This window comes from Hyaena hyaena, unplaced genomic scaffold (genome assembly GCF_003009895.1).
Source record: "Hyaena hyaena isolate Hyena2069 unplaced genomic scaffold, ASM300989v1 scaffold_576, whole genome shotgun sequence".
Lineage (NCBI taxonomy): Eukaryota > Metazoa > Chordata > Mammalia > Carnivora > Hyaenidae > Hyaena > Hyaena hyaena.
Genome location: NW_024081208.1, coordinates 888,849 through 910,432, shown reverse-complemented (window position 1 = coordinate 910,432; position 21,584 = coordinate 888,849). Strand labels below are relative to the sequence as shown.

General features: G+C 36.1%; 1 protein-coding gene and 1 pseudogene across 1 annotated transcript in view; one reads left to right on the top strand and one right to left on the bottom strand.

Annotated features, from left to right (window-relative positions):
- IL1RAPL2 (interleukin 1 receptor accessory protein like 2) overlaps positions 1–21,584 on the bottom strand; it is a 637,686-nt gene that overhangs the window by 75,310 nt on the left and 540,792 nt on the right. The gene's annotated exons all lie outside the window — the stretch shown is intronic.
- LOC120248259 lies at positions 13,838–14,055 on the top strand (annotated as a pseudogene).

Below are 21,584 nucleotides of genomic sequence, written 5' to 3'. Positions count from 1 at the left end.
GTCTATTTTAGCAGCCAGGCAAGAGAGCAGTAAAAATAAAACACGAGATAACCATTACTTCCTCTAAACGGGGTCACTTTTGTCATTTGAGAACATCTGATTGGAAACAGAAATCTTTTTCACTTTCTCTCCTTCTGTATCATCAAAAGTACTTGTGAATCCCTTACTGATAAGACCACAACTTATGGTAAAAAGAATGACTTGCTAGTCAAATCCTGCTGTACCAGTTTGGAGGAGAAATGCATCAATACGAACATGGCAATTCTTACAGTGTATCTGAAGACTGGTCCAGGTGACTAAGAAATGTGGTTTAAAATGTGGCTATAGAAAACTTTAAAAATCTTTCAAAAATAAAATAAAAATAAAATGTAGCTGTGGTTTCAACATAGGAACCATTCACTTTGATAAGCTTTGTTGGCTGTTTGTAAGCTGTGACTCCAGAAATAATGTTTAAAATAATTCCACAAGGATACTTTAATCCTTCAGACAATGGAAATATCAAGGTTTAATACCTAGTTGAGGAAATGAATCCAAAGCTATCCACAGATTGTTGATTAGATTCATGTTATATTATTGATTTTCTGAAATCCCATAAGGGTTCTTTATGACTATTAATTTATTTTGACTACAAATACCCCTGGTCTTGCCACTCAGTATACTTTATTTTGCTACCTACTTGATTGGCATGCCTTTACCTGCCTCCTTTGCCCACTTAAAGCTTCACCCTTCAAGGTCTAGCTCAGACGTATTCTACACCACGAAGCTAGCCCTTACTACCCTATTTGTACACTGACATCTCTTTTTTCTTGGAACCACATTTGCATATGTTCATAGAGAGTTAAGCATTCAGTTGTGCTTCACTTCATATAATAATTATAACAGGGGCACCTGAGTAGTTCAGTTGGTTAATCATCTGACTTTGGCTCAGGTCATGATCTCATGGTTCGTGAGTTCAAGCCCTGTGTTGGGCTCTGTGCTGACAGCTGGGAACCTGGAGCCTGCTTCAGATTCTGTGTCTCCCTCTCTCTCTGTCCCTACCCCTCTCGCACTCAGTCTCTCTCTCTTTTCCTCTCTTTCTCTCAAAAATGAATAAACATTAAAGAAGTAATTATAACAAAAATAAGCTAAGTGCTTAATATGTCCTAAGTTAATCTTCACAGAAACCCAGTGCGTAAGGTATTATTATTCTCACTTTACAAATGAGCTAACAGCAGCAAAGAGAAGTTAAACATCTTGCCCAAAGCCACAAACATTCTTTTCTTTCTTTATTTATTTTTACAAATAGTTTATTGACAAATTAGTTTCCACATAACACTCAGTGCTCATCCCCACAAGTGCCCTCCTCCATGCCCATCCCCCCTCCCCCCCACATCCATCAGTCCTCAGTTTTTGTCAGCATTCAAGTCTCTCATGGTTTGCCTCTCTCCCTTTCCCCCACCATTTCTCCCCTTCTTCTCCCCCTTGTTCCTCAGTTAAGTTCCTCCTAATCCTCCTATACGTGCACAAACATTCTAAGCAGTATAGATGTAAAACCAGAGAGTTTAGCTCCACAGTCAAATATCCTAACCACTCTTCCAACCTGCCTTTTCACAGATATTTGTCTCATCTTCCCAATTAAATGTTATAGTCTTTAAAGGTGGAAACCATATCTTATATTTCACTTTCATTACCTTAGAAAGACTAGCATAGTGCAAGGCACATAGTGTGCTCAATAGTATTTGCTTGATTCCCAAAAGTTTAGATCAAATTTCCTAACTTTTTTTTTGTATTTTTATATTGGTATTCTTTTGTGGCATTAAATGTATCTTTGTAAGCCATCATGAATTCATTATGGAATAAGGTAGGATACAAAGAATAAACTAATGCCCTGCAGTTCAAATTTTTCCTTTCTTTCCCCAACTCCCTTGAAGAAGGAAAAGGAAGTAAAGAAAGCAAAAGAAGAACAGACAAGATCTTGTTGTCTTCAAAAAGTTCCATCAAGGCAGAGTCAAAAACAAAATGAAAGAATGGTTACATGCCTGTGCAAATCAGCCAGAGTGCTGTTCATGCATTACCAATCAGAGGGTCACCATCAGGTTTTTTTTAGTTTTGGATTGTATCTTGAACTGTACCTTTTCTCCCTATGTCTATGAATTCCGGAAAAGGAAAGAGAGTGAGTGAAATGGATAAAGAAAAGGAGAGCAGAACAGATATAGTCTATTTACTTAATAAGTTCAAATAAATTTTCTATACTTTAAAGACAGAAGGATACATGAACAACAGAAAATAAAGGATTCTGAAGCTTATTATTATAGTCAGTAATATGATAGTACACAAAAAGTCATGTCCTTTGCTGAAAGGCATGATGATTAAAAGAAACAAAGAGTCATCGTTGCTCACAGAAAAAGTCAGAAGCCAAGTTCTGAGTGTTATGACAGAAACAGCCTGAAATCAAATTCTGAAAGTTTGGGAAATGTGCTCTGGGATCTTGTACATCCTCCACTGTTTATCTCCATTCCTTAAACCATATATGATCTGCAGTTCTGGGTTCTCACTTTATTCCTCCTGTGACACTGAGTCAACCACCCTGCTAGGGATAAATTCTCCACCCATCATTCCTCTCCTCTCCCCAGTTGATATCCTGCACTGAGTCTAATCACTCGGCCTTGCTAGCTTAAACACCTCTTTTTCACTGTAACTTTTCCCTACTACTCTTTGTGCCTTCCATGGTGAAACAATTGATTAATTTTATAAAATAATCTTTGATCATTTACTAATATGGGATAAAGATGAAGGGAGTTCTCCATAATATTCCATGTAATGTGCATTTTTTCTTTGAAAATTAATGCATATATTTAGCGAAGTTTCTCAAAGAGTAGGTTGACATAATAGTTGCTTAATATAGCAGAGCTTTCTAAAATTCTCTACTCATATGTTCATGAGTTTTCAAAGTTTTCAAAGCATCTTCTCACAATCTTTTCTCTCTCTAAAATTCTTTCCCCAACCTCCAGGAACTCTCCTGTCTTCTCAATCATCCCCACTCCTCCTGTCCTTTGGATATAGCTTTTATATTCTATGAATTGATCCCAGTCATTTCCTTTATAAAGGCTCTATTAAGCTGTGATTTTTTAAAAAAATAATAAATGCTTATAAAATTCATTAGTGCCTAAAATTAAAAAAAAAATCAAAATCTCTTATTCTCCCAATACTGTCACACACTGCAGGCCCAATCATCCTGTAAGTAGGCATCTGACAACAATGATCTCCCTGTATTTTAAATTTTTAAATGTATTTTAAGTTTTTATGATCTCCTCTACAAGTATGCCACTTCATTTCAACATATAACAAGTGTTTACTATGGGCACAGTCTTTTTCTTAGGTATTGAAAGGATATAAAATTAAACAATAACATGATTACTCTCTGCCTTCAAAGATTTCTCAATGCCACTAAGAACTCTTTATCAAAGATAATTTTATGGCATTTCCTAGATTGGTAATTTCATTTCCTTTGTTTCTGTTCAGTCTTCTGAACTATTCAAAGCTTTCTGGGCCAGAACTGTGTCATGTTGTCCCATATTTCCAACAGTGCATTATATAAGCAGTAGGCCAGGAGTGACGTTGTTGGGGGAAAAAAAATCTCAAAGCCATTTGTTTCTGTCACACCTCTTTTTGTTTTGACTAGAGTCAACAGAGACCCCTTAACATCCTTCTACCCTGAACCATTCTCTTTACCCTTTTTTACTTACTCCCTGTGATCAAGACTTGATTGAAAACAATCTCTTTCCCTTGCAGTTCTCAAATTAAGTAGACACTTAAAGATGATTTTTATCAATTATTCAACTCAGAAAATAAAGGAATGCATCTTTCCCATTGTATTTGGGCAGGAAATTGGCTAATTTGAGTTATACTATGTGAGTATATACATGGATTGGCTCTCTACCATATGAAAGTTCATGACCATGTGATGGAAGAGGCAGGATATTTATTTGCACAGTGGCAAGTCAATTTTGATGAGGAAAGGTGTCCAATTTGCTAGCTAGAAGTGGGCTAGGAAGGCAGTCTGTAAACAGAGGAAAGAGGGATACATCTCTTGGAAGAAAAACTCAAGTTAACAATGTCAAGTAGCCTCTGCAACTAGGAGGACAGGTGGTGATGTAAAAGGCCCAGTACTTTTGTTATCTCTATTCTTTTTACTTATCAGAACCACACAATGAAAACATCAGTTTTTTGCATATGATTTTCTGGAGAAGGCCATACATTGAGAGGCCATTGAGGATAAAGAACTGGGTTGTTTCTTCTATTCTTTTTTAGTGGCTGGAACAGTATTAGGCACCCAGAAGGTTTGAATTGATTTTCTAACTAGAATATCCCTAATTTAAGGATAAATGGGATTGTGTACAGAAAATTAAGGTATTCTTTTTTTTATTTTTTATTTTTATTTTTTATTTATTTTTTTTAATGTTTTATTTATTTCTAGGAGAGAGAGAGAGAGAGACAGCGTGAGCAGGGGAGGGTCAGAGAGAGAGGGAGTCACAGACTGAAATAGGCTCCAGGCTCTGAGCTGGCAGTCAGCACAGAGCCCGACGCGGGGCTCGAACCCACGAACCGTGAGATCATGACCTAAGCGAAAGTCGGACGCTTAACCGACTAAGCCACCCAGGCGCCCCGGTATTCTTTTTTTTAATTAAATCTGTTTCACTTATTTTATTTTTCTCTTTAAGTAGAATGTCCTCTAGGCCACAGTTAATTCTTCAGTGTTATCACTTGTTTAGTATCCAAACCAACCACAGCATCTAGGCTCTTCTTTTGTAGTCCATTTCCAATTCTACTTTCTCCTATTTCCTTATTCCTAATATTTACCCTAAAGGTTCCCTCTTTTTTTTAATTAAAAATGGCTAGTCTTAGGTCTCCAAATTTCTGTGAATAATTTCCTTTTTGTGTTTTCATTTATATTATTACCTTGAATATATTTATGACAGGAGCAAGGTCCCCCCTAGAATAGCATTTTATCCTTAGCAGCACTTTTCTCTCCATGAGTTTTTCCTTAGAACATTCTTATTTTTCTTTTTCTACTTTATGTTTCAGATTTTCTTCTGTTTATCTCCACTTTTCCTACATATGTTACAAGACATAAATGCATCATTCGAGATGTAATCTTTTCTTTTTTAAAAAAAAATTAATGTTTTATTTATTTCTGAGAGAGAGAAAATGAGCAGAGAAGGGTCAGAGATAGAGGGAGATACAGAATCTGAAATTGCCTCCAGGCTATGAGCTGGTTGTCAGCACAGAGCCCGACGTGGGGCTCGAACCCACGAACCGTGAGATCATGACCTGAGCTGAAGTCAAACGCTTAACCGACTGAATCACCCAGGCGCCCCAGATGTAGTTTTTTCAAGGTCAAAATTATCTGAACACAATTACCCATGGCTATCTACAAAGAACGGACAAGGAAAACAGACTTTACGGAAATCCATAAATAGTATAAGACCACATATTAAGTATTAGTTTGAACTTCTCTCTTCACGGTATTCTTTTGCCCAAAGATAGCTAAAGGAGACAGACTAACTTGGCTGTTAATTCCATTCTCTGTCTGATCATTAAATAAGGAAAGAAAAAGCAATACAGTAACTTAGCAGGTAAAAGTAAGAAAAATAAGGCATTCAAATTATAAGACTAATTCTTGAATAGTTGCCAGTTATCTGTATTTTTTTCTCTTTGGCCTAGACATACATATACACACCTACTCTCACACATATCACACATATCACTTGTGTAGATATTGTTATTTACTGTGATCAATATATATTAATCTATCAATCAATGCTCTATCATCTATGAATGACATGGCATTTTTTTCCTCTGAATTAGTTACATCTGTCTCTGCCATAGTCCCATTACACTGTGTATGTATGCACACAAGTGTGTATGTACCTAAAAATTTTTCTCAAGTAAGACCTATTAACCAAAGTAATACATCTGCTGTATATATAGCTCTGCTAATAGTCTGATGGAAGGGCAAGAAAGAAAATTTAAAAAGACAGCTCAATAAAAAATGTGTTCTTACAAAATTTTCACTCAATTATATGGCATATAGTAAAACCTTAACATTAATAATGTTAATAATTTAGAACAAAGATTGTGAAAGACAAAAAATAGTATAGATCAGATTTAAGAAGGATATTTATTGTATCAAAAACTTTAAAAAAGAAAAAGATTTCAAGTTGTTTAAAACAATCATTTGTTGGGGCACCTGGGTGGCTTAGTCGGTTAGGCGTCTGACTTTTGCTTAGGTTGCGATCTCGCGGTTCGTGGGTTCGAGCCCCGCGTTGGGTTCTGTGCTGACTGCCAGCTCAGAACCTGGAGCCTGTTTCAGAGTCTGTGACTCCCTCTCTCTCTGACCCTCCCCTGCTCACGCTGTCTCTCTCTCTCTCTCCTAGAAATAAATAAAACATTTTAAAAAATTTTTTAAAAAGTCAAAATAATTTTTTAAACCTTAAATTAATTTGTATTCTACAATAAACAATCTGAAAATTAGTCTTTGATGTGTATGAGACTTGCACATATGATTTGTCAGGCATGTACTACATACTGCTCTATTATAGTTGTGCATACTGTTGATTTCTCTTACTAAACTATAAACTTCTTGGAATGCCCCATAGCTAATACATCTTTGTAACCTCTGTGAAGCCTAACACAATGTCTTGCACGTACTGTGGTTTTGGTAAATGCTAAATTAATTAGCTAAACTAGCTTCCAGAAATACCTCACCTAGGCAATGCTTCAGCATCTGCGTTTTAAGTACATCATGTGCTAGAGAGTAATCCATCTACATCCCTTTAAAATTCATCTTATACTGCAAATCCTTCACTATTTCTGAATTGCTTTTTCACCCAACTTAATCTGAGAAGTAAGGCTATGCTGTTTATCTCTACATAGCAAAATCAGACACACATTTGATACCCACCAAGATTCTTTTGAAGGACATACAGAGAAGAGTAGATAGTTTTTTAGCAACAATATTTCTATATCTGACTTTAACAGATTCATAATATGTGGAATTAGAAGGGAACTTTGAGATCATCTTACGTTCTGACTCTGTCAGAAGAAATGGAAGGCACAGAGTTTTAAATGACTTGTCTGAGAACACATACTAACTGTTGGCAGAGATTGCAATGCAGTATAAGTATCCTGCCTCTAAGTTTAATGCTCTTCCCAGTTTGTAGTTACTGCCAGTCCTTACACTGAGACCATGGTCATATCCTCCAAACAGGCATTTGTTGTTGTTGTTGTTTGTCCTCAATGCCTTGCCCCTTCCAATTTGTCTTGTAGATTTTTGCCATGTTTGTCTTCCCTAAATGTTGATTCATTTATGACACTCCTCTGCTTCAAAATATGAAATGGCTCTCATAATCTACCAATCTAAGTGATTCTCCATAAGGGGTAATTTTGCCCTAGGAGCCATTTGGTAATATCCGTAGACACTTTTGGTTGTCACAACAGGAGGAGGATGTGTTATTGGTATATAGTGGGCAGAGGCCAGACGTGTTGCTAAATATATTGCAATGCACTGAACAACTCTCCACATAAAACAAAGAGTTGTGTGGTCCTAAATGTCAATAATGCTGAGGTTGAGAAACCCTGTTCTAGAATTAGGGAACTTTAATTTCCTGATCTCAGCTTTTTTTTTCCAACCTTATTTTCTTTTTTCAAAAATTTATTAAAGTTTTTTTTTTTTTGAGAGACAGAGACAGTGTGAGCAGGGGAAGGGCAGAGAGAATTCCAAGAAGTCTTCATGCTGTCAATACAGAGACCGATGTGGGGCTTGAATTCATGAGATCATGAAATCAAGACCTGAGCCGAAACCAAGAGTCGGATGCTTAACTGACTGAGCCATCCAGGCACGCCTCCGACCTTACTTTCTACTCTTTTTTGATACTTAAAAAAATTGACTATTTTCTATTTCTTGTGAATGTTTCATACTTTACCAGTGCCTTGATTTTGCTTAACTAGGAATGGTCTTCCTCATCTTTCCATATTCTTCCTGTTTGTTAAAGACTAAAATATGTGATTTTCTCAATAAAAATCTTCCGTGATCCTTAAACCACATCATTTTTTTTCTCTTATTAAGCCTTATAGAAATTTATATGTAGACTACTTAAAAATATATACATTATTTTGGGAAAGTCTGACTGTTAGACTATGTAGCAGCTGTGAGAAAAAGCATATTAAGTTTGGAGCCCAAAGACTTATAACTCCATCATTTATTAGATGTGTTTAACCTTGAATATGCCATTTAATCTCACCAGGCCTCATATTTTCCATCAACAAAATTGGATAAATAATGTCTAATTCCTAACAAAGGTGAAGGGAGGAAGTAAAATGATATGCATGAAAGTGCTTTGTAAGTTTTAAAGCACTATGCCAATGTGAGGGATTGTTATTTTTACTACAAGGGTAGTTGGCCCTTGAAAGGCAGGTAAAGCTTCCATGTAGCCTTATGTAGGGAATAAGAAATGCCATTGACCATATTGCAAAGTTTCTGGCTGACCTTGTGTGAAGGTAGGACATATGCTTAAGTCTGCTTTAATTTTTCCCACGAAGAGTACAGTGTGTTTTTATGCCTTGTATCTACCTAGTGTGGTGGTAAGGAAAACACTTCCTCTGGAGAAGAAAACAGGTGAGCACACCAGCCAATTATTCAAAACAGGATTGCCAGGGGCAACAGGAGACCTGCAAAAACAATTTTCTGCGGTCAAATACATCTAGCTCATAAGGAATGTCATAATTTACTTCCAGTTCCTTGCAAGGACATTTTTGGAATCACTGTCCTTGCCATTTTATAATCCCCAGGATGCATGTATCCTTTGGTAACCAAGGTTTGGGAGTAAAATACATGACAACTAGTAAGAAAAAACATGATTTATGGCTTTATTCTGGATGATAATTTGTCATATTTGTGGAGATCTGGCTGGGGTTATATTTTGTATAATACCCATACCTATGGAAATTAGGGCTGGATTAAGAAACCCTGGAGTTTGAGATTATAACTATACAGATGTTTCACACTAGAGGTCACTCTTGCAATCTAAGAACAAAATCCTGAAAATAAGAAACACAGCAAAACAAAACAAAAAGCAAACACCCATCAACAACACCAAAAATACAAACACAGTCTCAATGCAAAGATTAGGGATATGGTTTTTCATTTGAAATCTATGACGATGCTCTTAAAATGATTAAGTGAATTGGTAGTGAATGGAAAGTCATTATTGAGTGGAGGAAAGAGTTAAAAAAAATTGCTCTACTTGGTATGCAGGCAGGCGGGTAAACAGCCTGTTCTTCAACGACTTGGGACATAAACCCCCAACTACACTGAGGTGATCAGCTTGATACAGATCTAACTAGACTGGAATGACATACACAGTTTAAACTGAGTTGTTGGCAAAAGGAATTGCAGAAACTCAATACAGCAATATAGTGAAGAAGAAACATTCTTTGTACCTGACTTTATATTTTTTAATGTTTTATTTATTTCTGAGAGAGAGACAGAGAGAGAGAGAGAGAGAGCAGGGAAGGGTCAGAGAGAGAGAGAGAAAGATACAAAATCTGAAACAGACTCCAGGCTCTGAGCTGGCTGTCAGCACAGAGCCCAACGCAGGGCTCCAACCCATGAACCACGAGATCATGACCTAAGCGAAGTCGGACGCTTAACCAACTGAGCCACGCAGGCGCCCCTTTACCTGACTGTTTAAAGAATAGCAGCTTTTATTATGAAAATTCATTTCTTAGACAGATGTTAAATGTCTAAATGAGTGGATTAGAAGCTTATAAGATGTCTCACAGGCTATACATATACTTGTACATAGTAGACCACTATGTGTTTTATGATTTAAAAGTTCAAACTATTCTCTTGCTTCTCTATACCTTTCATCCCTCCTGCAAACTTAATTGGCCTGAATAATGCCTGAAATTCCATCTATCATTCTTTCCTCAGGTTAATGCATTTTGCTTTCAGGTGTCCCTTATTAAAATCCAAGAACTAGGAGAAGAAGCTGGGTAACAGATAGTTATTCTCGTCATTCAAAACTCAATTTACTTTAAAAAAATTTCATGTTTATTTTTTTTAGTTCTTTGTTTTTTTTATTTTTGATTGTTATTTTTTTATTTTTTTTACAAATAGTTTATTGTCAAATTAGTTTCCGCATAATACCCAGCGCTCATCCCCACGAGTGCCCTCCTCCATGCCCATCCCCCCTCCCCCCTACATCCATCAGTTCTCAGTTTTTCTCAGCCTTCAAGAGTCTCTCATGGTTTGCCTCTCTCCCTTTCCCCCATGTTTATTTTTGAAAGAGAGATTGACAGAGCACAAACAAGGGAGGGGCAGGGAGAGAGGGAGACACAGGAAACAGTCTCCAGGCTCTGAGCTAGCTGTCACCACAGAGCCCGATGCAGGGCTCGAACCCACTGATCGTGACATCATGACCTGAGCCGAAGTCGGATGCTTAACCAACTGAGCCACCCAGGCGCCCCCAAACCTCAATTTACTTTCAAGGTAGATCTTCACTGGGTCACCTGTCAGTAAAGCCCAAAGACAGATAGGATATGTGGCCCAGGAAGAACTATTAATGTGGTTCAGAGGAGGGAGAAGACAGGTATGGGTGGCAAACATGGGGCACTACTGGGGAGCACTTGAGAAGGACAGGGAGAATTGAAAAAGGCAATGGGATAAGAAAGATTTCAAATTTTATCAAGTTATTAGTAAAACATATTTTAAAACTTTTCAATCTGTAAATTGAATCAACATGATCATGAAAAGATCTTTCTTTTTCTCTCTAAAAAAGGATAAAATTATCAATATTATTAAATAGACTTCGATAAAGAAGTTCCATATTGGTAATAAATCAAAGGAATGCTGAAGCAGTGAGTTTGATCTCTCTGCCTTATTCTTTTAATAGAGTGTGTAAAACAAAAAGAAAAAGAAAACCATAGAAATGGGCTTTGGTTTCAAAATCTAGAATGTTTTGTTACCAAAGCACATTAGCAAAATGTCACTGTAAAGCCCCACTGATATTTAAGCCCTATTCAAGAATTTCAACCTCTATTGCTTGGGAGAATGGTAGGCAGCAATACTGAAATGAGGGAAATCAAATTATAGGCTTTGAGTCCAGAAGAGTAGGTGAGTCATTTAGGGAAATTCTTGTTACAATATACCTTTTTGAAGAAAATCAAATGACATATAAAGTTCTGTCTAAACATGGAGAATAATATGGTTACATGACTCAATTATCTCAGTAATTCATTGCCAAAACAGCCCACTCCTGCCTCACTTTCAGATTTAGCTCCTTGACAGATTTGTCCAGGAAATTGACTTCAGATCTCACTTTTCTCTGAATACATTGATAGAGCCAAAAGCAGTGCAGAAACAGTAACTCTTACTGAACAATTTAGCTCACTCCAATTTATGTTGCTGTTTTTACTGTACTTAATAACCTTGGGAGAATTTACCTTTTGTTATTAACACCAACCACTTCCATAATGAATGAAAAGTGAGAGAAATTGCCAGAGAGAAAAACTCTGTAGGCAAACCAAAACCAAAAGAAAAATTGCAGAATATATATAGATAAAAGATACTATTGAAAGAAATTCAATAGCTGCTGGAAGTTATTTGAAGGGAGTAACTTCCTGTCCCTTCTTAGCTAGAAAGTAAAAATTGATGGCTAATAATCTGTTCTCTGCAACGTGAGCTGTCTACAACTTTGAAACTCAAAAAAAATCTTAAGCCATGACCTACAGAAAGGATTAAAAAAAGAGTTTATGTTCAGGGTGTGTTTCATCCAAAATAGGAAAAAAAACAAAACAAAACAAAACAAAGCTATACTAAAATAAGTAAGCCTCTCTAAGAAATATATCTCACTTCAAACTATGACCCTTGAGAAGGTCACAGGGAAGGGAGAGGTTTGTCTAAGACTAGAGAATCGATTCCAAACCTCATCCCACAGAGGAATATGGAAGATAAAGCAAGAGAAATGGCAGGTTAAGCTAATCAAAGAAAGAGAAATGTACTGGAAAGAAAACATTTGAGGTCAGGGCTAAGATTATTTACTTATTTTTAAATATATGACACAGGGTAAATAATAATTTATCTATATAATGTGTTTCAAATTCACTAGAATAAACAATCTCTGAAGGCAATAATTTTTGTCTGTGATGTTCATTACTGTATTTCAGAGCCTAGAATATTACTTGACCCATAGTAGTTCCTTGATAAGTATTTGCTGAAAGACTGAATGACTAAAATGTTATGTCTTTTTAAAAAATATTTATTTATTTTGAGAGTGTGTGTGTGTGTGAGCAGAGGAAGGGCAGAGAGAAAGGGAGAGAGAAAATCCTAAGCAGAGTCAATGCTCAGGACTCAGCATGGGACTGGATCTCATGAACCACAAAAACATGACCTGAGCTGAAATCAAGAGCTGGACACTTAATCCACTGAGCCACCCGGGTGCACCTAAAATACATTTATTTAATCAGGGATTACAAATACAGAATTAGGATGAAAGTGAATATATTTTTAAAATGAGAAAATAAACCACTTTCTATTACCAAAAATGTAGCCTAGTGACATCTGTAGAAAGTAACAAGTTACTGGAGAAATCATACTTGGCTTTTAATATTCATGCTGTATGTACTCTTCTCCATTGAACATCCCTGATAGAAATTACATCCTGATGGTTTGACCTGAATCTCAGGAAGCAAAAGGGAAAAACTGTTGGCTTGTATAACTGTGTTGTTAATGCTATGATTCTGTAAAATAAATGCCTCCAGAACCTAGCCCAACAGTGTCAAAAATTCCCTGGGTTACCATTATTATATTTAGTATGGGTTTTTAGAAAAATTTATAATGACAGAAAATATCTACTAATTCACTCATGCTTTGAAATAAAATGACATTTTATTTATCACAACATTTACACACAACACAAAAACAAACACACGTGCACACATGCGCATACACACATAAGATGTAATATTGATTCAGTCTTCAGGTGTCAAGTGTGTATATGGCTTCAAAAGACCTTGCAGTTTCTAAACCAATTCTGACCTGGGAGGAGAGCACGTTAGGACTGTCCATCCATCCCATACATGGGTGGAGTTTGGGGTTCATGCTTCTATACATAGATAATAAATATCAAGGAGACAGTTGCATTTCTTTTATATATTTATTATTTATTTATAGATTACATTCAAGTTAGCATATAGCGTTCTAATGGTTTCAGGAATAGAATCCAGTGGTCCATCCCCAACATATAACACCCAGTGCTTATCCCAACAAATGCCCTCCTTAATGCCCCTTACCCATTTAGCCCATCTCCCCACCCACAACCTCTCCAGCAACCCTCAGTTTGTTCTCTGTATTTAAAAGTCTCTTATGTTTTGTTCTCCTCCTTTTTTATATATTATTTTTGCTCCCCTTCCTTTATGTTCATCTGTTTTGTATTTTAAATCCTCATATGAATTAAGTCATATGATATTTGTCTTTCTCTGATTGAATAATTTCACTTAGCATGATACACTCTAGTTCCATCCATGTTACTGCAAATAGCAAGATTTCATTCTTTTTGATTGCCAAGTAATATTCCATTATATATATATATATACAACATCATCTTCTTTATATCCATTCATCTGTTGATGGACATTTGGGCTCTTTCCATACTTTGGCTCTTGTCAATAGTGCTGCTATAAACGTTGGGATGCATGTACCCCTTCAAAACAGATCACCTGTGTCCCTTTGATAAATACTTAGTAGTGCAAATGCTGGGTCATAGGGTAGTTCTATTTTTAATTTTTTGAGGAACCTAGCTTTGCACAGTGTCAGTATTGTAGCCAATAAGGTTTATCCGAGGCACAATTATTGTTAATTGAAAACTAATTTTTTGAGGAACCTCCACAATGTTTTCCAGAGTAGCTGTGCCAGTTTGCATTTCCAACATCAGTGCAAAAGAGTTCCTCTTTCTCTGCATCCATGCCAACATCTGTATTGCTAGAATTGTTAATTTTAGCCATTCTGACAGCTGCATTTCTTTTTAGATTTTTTCCTATAAACTTCTAATATAATAACAAAATAATAGCATCTAGGATTTATTGAATATATATCTTATGTTGGTTAGATTTCCTGCCATAAAAAAAGTTCCCTAGGGTAATACCATTTAGCTGTAAACCTCATGGAAGTAATATGGATGTTGTCTAATACTTGAAATTCTGTACTTGGTAGCATAGAGATTTTCAGTGTGAAAACTTTCTTTGTATCTGACATGTTTTTCCTGAAAATATAAATTTTTTGTTCCTTCACTACTTTACTTATCTATTGATTCATAAAATAACGTTAGAGTAATTATCTACTGGGATTGAGATCAAAAGCTAAAATGTAGTTTTTTTACACGGAAATTCAAAGTTAGAGTATTTAGAAGCAAATTTTTTTATAACATTAAGAACAGTACCCCTTACTTTATTTGTTTTTGCAGTTTTCATGATACTGTGTAGGGAGATATGTACACAGTTGCTAAGGAATCTAGCTACATGATATAATAGCTCTTAAGAAATAAGGTTCACCTTTATCAACTTAGTGTGTTTGTTGCTTCCTTCATTCACTAATAATTCCCAAAGAGAAAGAGAAAGAGAAAATGAAAAAGAAAGAGAAAGACAAGGAAAACAATCTCTTTTCCAGAGAAAGAAACCATTAAAGGACCTTTCTTTGTAAACCACAACTCCTCAGATTAGTCTTAGTCAATGCAGCATTTTATACCTACTGTCCTATTGGCATGGTTATTAAAAGATGGTTTCATTTGGACCTGCATTTTCATTACTAGCTTCTCTACTGAGTTTCCCATTTAGTTTGGAATGTGTTGGTGTTGTTGTACCAGTTATATGAAATTCCAAGAGTGAAAGGTAAACATGAGCACTCATTACAGATAAGAGTAAGTGGGGAAATACATCCATTAATTTGGGATCTCAGGAAGGGATGAGGTAAAGGCAAGGATATGGGAATATACGAGCAATATAGTCCAGCCAGGAGAAAAGATCAGGGTGTCAGGGATCTTGTGTTCTAGTTCAAATTATGGGACATTAGACAAATAATTTAATCCCTCTGAGTTAAATGTGGGTAATAATAGGGGTTCCTGGGTGGCTCAGTCAGTTGAGTGTCCAACTTTGGCTCAGGTCATGATCTCACGGTTTGTGCGTTCGAGCCCCACATAGGGCTCTGTGCTGACAGCTAGCTCAGAGCCTGGGGCCTGTTTCAGATTCTGTATCTCCCTCTCTCTCTGGCTCTCCCCTGCTCATGCTCTCTCTCTCTCTCTCTCTCTCTCTCTCTCTCAGAAATAAATTTTAAAAATTAAAGGATTTAAACAAAAAAGTAGGGAATAATATTTATTCCTGTGCTAAAAGTAAATAATAATGTTAACCTAATGTGAAGATTATAAAAACATCTTTTCTCCTTCACCCTCCACATTCAATTGACCATCAAATTTTGATGGTTTTACCAACTGAATAGCTTTTGACTCTCTACCTTCCTTCTCATCCCTCTTACAGCAACTTGAAGTCTTCTTCACTTCTTACCTTGATTACTCAGCCTCCTAACTAGTTGTGATGAATTTTAAAAGGCAACAAATTCTTTATAGTTCTTCCCATGAAGAGATAAGTTCTATTTCCTGACCCCTGAATCTGGGCTGCATTTGTGGCTTGCTTTGACTAATAGAATGGGGCAAAAGTGACGTTGTGCAACTTGTGAGCAAGGACTGAGGAAGCCTTGTAGCTTTTGCTTTTATTTAATCTTGCTGCTCTGAGGTTGCCATGTATACTAGTTTCCTGTTGCTGCTGTTACACATTACCACAAACTTAGTGGCTTAAAATAGCACAGATTTATCACATAGGTTTGAAAGTCAGAATTCCAAAATTAACTTCACTGAATCAAAAGTCAAGGTGTCAGCATGTCTTTTTCCTTCTAGAGGTGTGGAGTGAAAATCTGTTTCCTTGTGTTTTCCACCTTCTATAGACCACCTGAATTCCTTGGCTCATGACTTCTTTACCCAGCTTCAAAGCCAGCAATGTAGCATATTCGATTTTCTCTCCAACTCTCTCACTTCTGCTTCTGTCATTACATCTTCTTCCCTGGCTCTGAGCCTCTTGCCTCCCTTTTATAAAACACTTGTGATTAGATTGGGCACACCTGGGTGATCCAGGCTACTACCTCAAGAATAATATCTTTCAATCTCAAGATCTTTAACTTAATAATATTTGCAATATCTCTTTTGACCTGTAAGATAATATATTCATGGGTTATGGGGATTAGGCCATGGGCATATTTTGGGGGAGCATTACTCTTTATGAAAAAGATGTATGGGTTATCCATCTTGAAGATTAAAAACCACAGGGATAGAGAGGCCCAGGAAACAGCTAACACAAATAATCAGATGAGGCCCCAGGAGAGATCTGCAAAACAGCCAAGCAGAGCACAGTCCAAATTGCTAATACACAGTATCTTGAACAAATAAATAGTCCACTAGGTTTTGAGGGTATTATACATCAGTCTCTCTGGATCCAGGCTTACTACCTAATTCCTTCCTATACTGCTGTTTGAGTGATCTAAAATTGAATTCTTGCTTAAAATTTTATAGTTGTTTTTTTTTTGGGGGGGGGCCTTCAGGATACTCAAAGTCACTTTACATAGTATTCACATCTCTCCCCAATTTCACCCTTGCCCCTATCTTCAACATTTTCTTTCCTTCAGTGTTTATAATTTTTTGAAATGTGTGTTTTCGCATCAGGAAACTGCAAGCTCCTGATATAATTGTCTGAATGCATGTCTGTTTCCCTCCCTAGACTGGCAACTTGAGGCTATGTTTATTGCTTCACTTATATATGGTAGGGGAAGAAAAAGTTTTCCTTGGTCATCTTAGGGTCCCTGGCTGGGTCTAAAAATTAAACCGACAAAGACAGAATAACAGAAGAAAAACACACAAACTTATTTAAGTGACCTGGTATGCTTGATAAGAAAATGAAAACCCAGAGAATCAGTCAGAGCTAAGTATTTTATGCTAGGTTGGATGAAGCATGGGAAACCCTCATAGAAGGGTTTTGTGACCTGTTTCAGGTCAGAGTGATTTTCCTGCTTCTGCTATCTTCTCAAAACCATTCAGTTTAAAATATTCAATATGCCAAGATGCCATATTTGGGGTTAGCATGTCCTGAACCCCATCATTATGCACTTGCGGTGCTTAGCACAGCACCTGGGGATTTAGGAGTACTCAATAATTATTCAATGAATCAGTGGAAGAATGAAAGCACTTTTTCAGGAATGCCCAATATTTTCTTTTTTCATGTTTTGTAGATTATATGAAACAACTTAGTAAAATCTAGATTAGAGTCTCCAAATAATAAGTTCATCTCAGTGGTCTAGCTACTAGAACTTGCTAGTTGTGCAATCATAGACATTTTTTCAGTTCTCTGTGTCTTAGTTTCTTCACCTGTAAAATGGGGATAATATTAATGGCTACTTAGCATAATTGTAGGGAATAAATGAATCAATATATGTAAAGTGCTTAGAAGTATGTATGGTACAGAGTTAGTACTGTGTGAGTACTAAGAATCATTATGATGATTAGTAATGGTGGTGGTAGTGATGGTGGTGAATGACACCCTCACAGTCTATGAGAATGTATGAACTCAGTTGAAGATGATCTGGAATAGAAATAAGACAAGAATATAATTTGCAATATTTCCACCAAAACTAATTATAGAATGCATTCTAAAACAAAGTAGTTCTCAATTATTCCTATATGTAAAAAAATACTGTTTCAGTGGAAATCTACATTTCAGTGGAAAACTTGTGGCCTGTCTTATTCTAGCCCTGTTCATTTTCTTTGAGCTATTTAGTAATTACTTCTAAATTGCAAATTCTGTCTTCCTGGGAGAGGTTTAATTGAATTCCTTCTATCCACCCTCATGAAAAAAACAGTTTCATCTCCATTTGTAATTCATGTAAATATTACTTTGCGTTTTAAGTTTTTGTTTGTCTTTCATATTTTATGTATCTATTTATTTATTCAATTAGGTTTTTTTTAATGTTTATTTCTTTTTGAGAGAGTGTCAGAGTGTGAGTGAGGGAGAGGCAGAGAGAGAGGGAGACACAGAAACTGAAGCGCCTCCAGGCTTTGAGCTCTCACGAACTATGAACCATGAGATCATGACCTGAGCTGAAGTCAAATGCTTAATTGACTGAGCCACCCAGGTGCCCTGAGTTAGTTTTTATTTAAATTCCAATTAGTGAACTACAATGTAATTGTTCAGGTGAACAATTTAGTGATTCAACACTTACATACAATACTTGGTACTCATCTCTACAAGTACCCTCCTTAATCCCCTTACCTATTTAACCCATAGCCCTTCCCTCTGGTAACCATCAGTTGTTCTCTATAGTTAAGAGTTTGTTTCTTGTTTTGCATCTCCCCCTCTCTCACCTTTTTCTCCCTTTGCTCATTTGTCTTGTTTCTTAAATTACACATATGAATGAAGTCATACGGTATTTGTCTTTCTCTGACTTATTTGCTTAGCATAATACTGTCTAGCTCCATCCACATCATTGTAAATGGCAAGAATTCATTCTTTTTATGGCTGGATAATATTCATATATATATATATTCCATGCTGCTTGCCATACTTGCTACACTAGTTTACATTCCCACCAACAGTGCAAAAGTGTTCCTTTTTCTCCACATCCTAGCCAACACTTATGGTTTCTTGTGTTGTTGATTTCTGCCATTTTGAAAGGATGTGAGATATCTCATTGTAATTTTTATTTGCATTTCCCTGATGATCAGTGATGTTGAGCATCTTTTCATGTGTCTGTTGGTCATCTGAATACCTTCTTTGGAAAAAAATGTCTGTTCATGTCATCTCTCCATTTGTTAATTGGACATTATTAATTTTGGGGGTGCTGAGTTTTATAGGTGTTTTATTTATTTTGGATACTAGCCCTTTTTCAGATATGTCATTTGTAAATATCTTCTCCCACTCCATAGGGTGCCTGTTAGTTTTGTTGATTGTTTCTCTCACTGTGCAGAAGCTTTTGGTTTTGATGAATTCTCAATAGTTTATTTTTGCTTTTGTTTCACTCGCCTCAGGAGACATATCTAGAAATAAGTTGGTATGGCTGATAGCAAAGAAGTTACTGCCTGTGTTCTCCAGGATTTTTATGGTTCAAGGTCTCACATTTGGGTCTTACATCCATTTTGAATTTATTTTTGTGTATGGTGTAAGAAAGAGGTTTCATTCCTTTGCATATTGCTATCCAGTTTCCCCAACACCAATTGTTGAAGAGACTTTTTCCCACTGGATGTTCTTTCCATGTTTGTGGAAGATTAATTGACCATATAGTTGTGAGTTCATTTCTGGGTTTTCTATTCTATTCCATTGATCTATGTGTCTGTTTTTGTGCCAGTAGCATATTGTTTTGATTACTACAGCTTTGTGATATAACTGGAAGTCCAGAATTGTGGTATACTTTATTCTCTATATATTTGTGCTCTTTTGTCTTTTCCTTTAAACAGATTATAACATCTGCTTGGTTTCTTCATTTTGTAAGAGTAAAGATCTTTAGCGCATGTTCATTTCATATCTATATGAGAGTCATGATTTTTACCTTTTTCTGAAAATTATTTTGTAAGTTTTAGCTCAGGCACATCTTCCCTTAGTTCCCAGAGGTGAGTCCGAAGGGGCAGTAAAACTATGCTGACTGTGTTTTTTCATTTCAATTTTGCCCTCTACTAATCTTATTTTAGGTTTGTAATAATAAATTATTCCTAAATGAGAATTTGGTTTTATGGTTTGACCATTTGGTGATCTCTATAAATGTACTGATTATAGAAATATATTCTTTATTAAGGTGAAAGACAACAGAGAGTAAACTTTTTTTTCCTTTTTTATTGGAAATTTGGTTTTATGGTTTGATCATTCGGTGATTTCTGTAAATTGATTAATAGTTGAACTAACCACTCCAATCAGAACCAAGAGAACCTGTGCCTACTGGGCGAGAGACAACAGAGAATCTTAAGACTTTCTGATTGTTTGTCAATTTGATGATGATGATGATGACATCAATTTTGAACTCAAATCAGTTAAGTATTTTTACCCACCAAGCTCTTTGATGTAGACCAGTAAGTTATATACTTCTATGTTAACTTGACCCATGGCTGAAATTTTAGAACTGAAATGACAAGGGCTCTCTGTGTTGGAATATGTTATGGACTGAATTGTATACCCCCAAATTCATATGCTGATGCCCTAACCCCCAAACGGCTGGAGATAGGGTCTTTCAGAGATAACTAAGGCTAAGTGAGGTCATAGGATGGGGCCCTAATATGATAGAACTGTGGCCTTATAAGAGGAAGAGAAAGATCTCTCTTTCTCCACTGATGATTTTGACTTTATAAAATTGATTCCTAGATGTAAAATACAATGCAATAAAATATAACTTCTGAGTTATTTTTTAGACTTCCTGGAAAGGCACAGATTTGTTTTTTGTTAAAAGAGAGGCTATAGGTTTATCTGATATGTTACTATTGATGAGTTGCATGGGGAGAGTTTTGAAATCAGAAAAGATGCTCAGCCTTCTCTACATCAAACTTGCGTGGGTAAAATGTTATTAGTATAAATATTTTCAAGATATCTGTCAAAGTACTAGTAGTCCACAATATGTTCCTATTTATCAGAGTCCTGGCATTTCTTTGCTTGATATTAGATAGCAACATAGGGTTATCATCAGTCGTAACTTCAGTTATTAAAAAAATGTTAACTTTGTCAAAACTTTGATTTTATTTGAATATAGCATCTTCTAGGCCAGTGGTTCTCAAATAGGGATTTACAACACTTACCTATGGAGTTTTATTAATATGGAAATGTTTAGAATATACTCCACAGTGAATCACTTTACTTGAAATGGATACATTCTTGGTATATACATACTATATGCTTGGAATATTCATTGTATATTACATCAGGATTATTATATGTTCTATTTTAAGATTCTTTTCTCAGTAAAAATGATGTTCATTCATTTCAAAAAATTAGATAAAATGTTCACTGTCTTTTTTGAGAATAGGTTTAACTACTACGTTTATAATTATTTTGTAACAATCAATAAAACTAACAGGCAACTGACGGAATGGGAAAAGGTAGTTTCAAATGACATATCAGATAAAGGGTTAGTATCCAAAATCTATAAGAAACTCACCAAACTCCACACCCAAAAAACAAATAATCCAGTGAAGAAATGGCCAGAAGATAGGAACAGACACTTCTCCAAAGAGGACATCCAGATGGCCAACAGACATATGAAACGATGCTCAGTGTCCCTCATCATCAGGGAAATCCAGATCAAAACCGCACTGAGATACCACCTCACACCAGTCAGGTGGCTAAAATGAACAAATCAGGAGACTCTAGATGCTGGTGAGGATGTGGAGAAACGGGCACCCTCCTACACTTTTGGTGGGAATGTAAACTGGTTCAGCCCCTCTGGAAAACAGTGTGGAGTTTCCTCAAAAAATTAA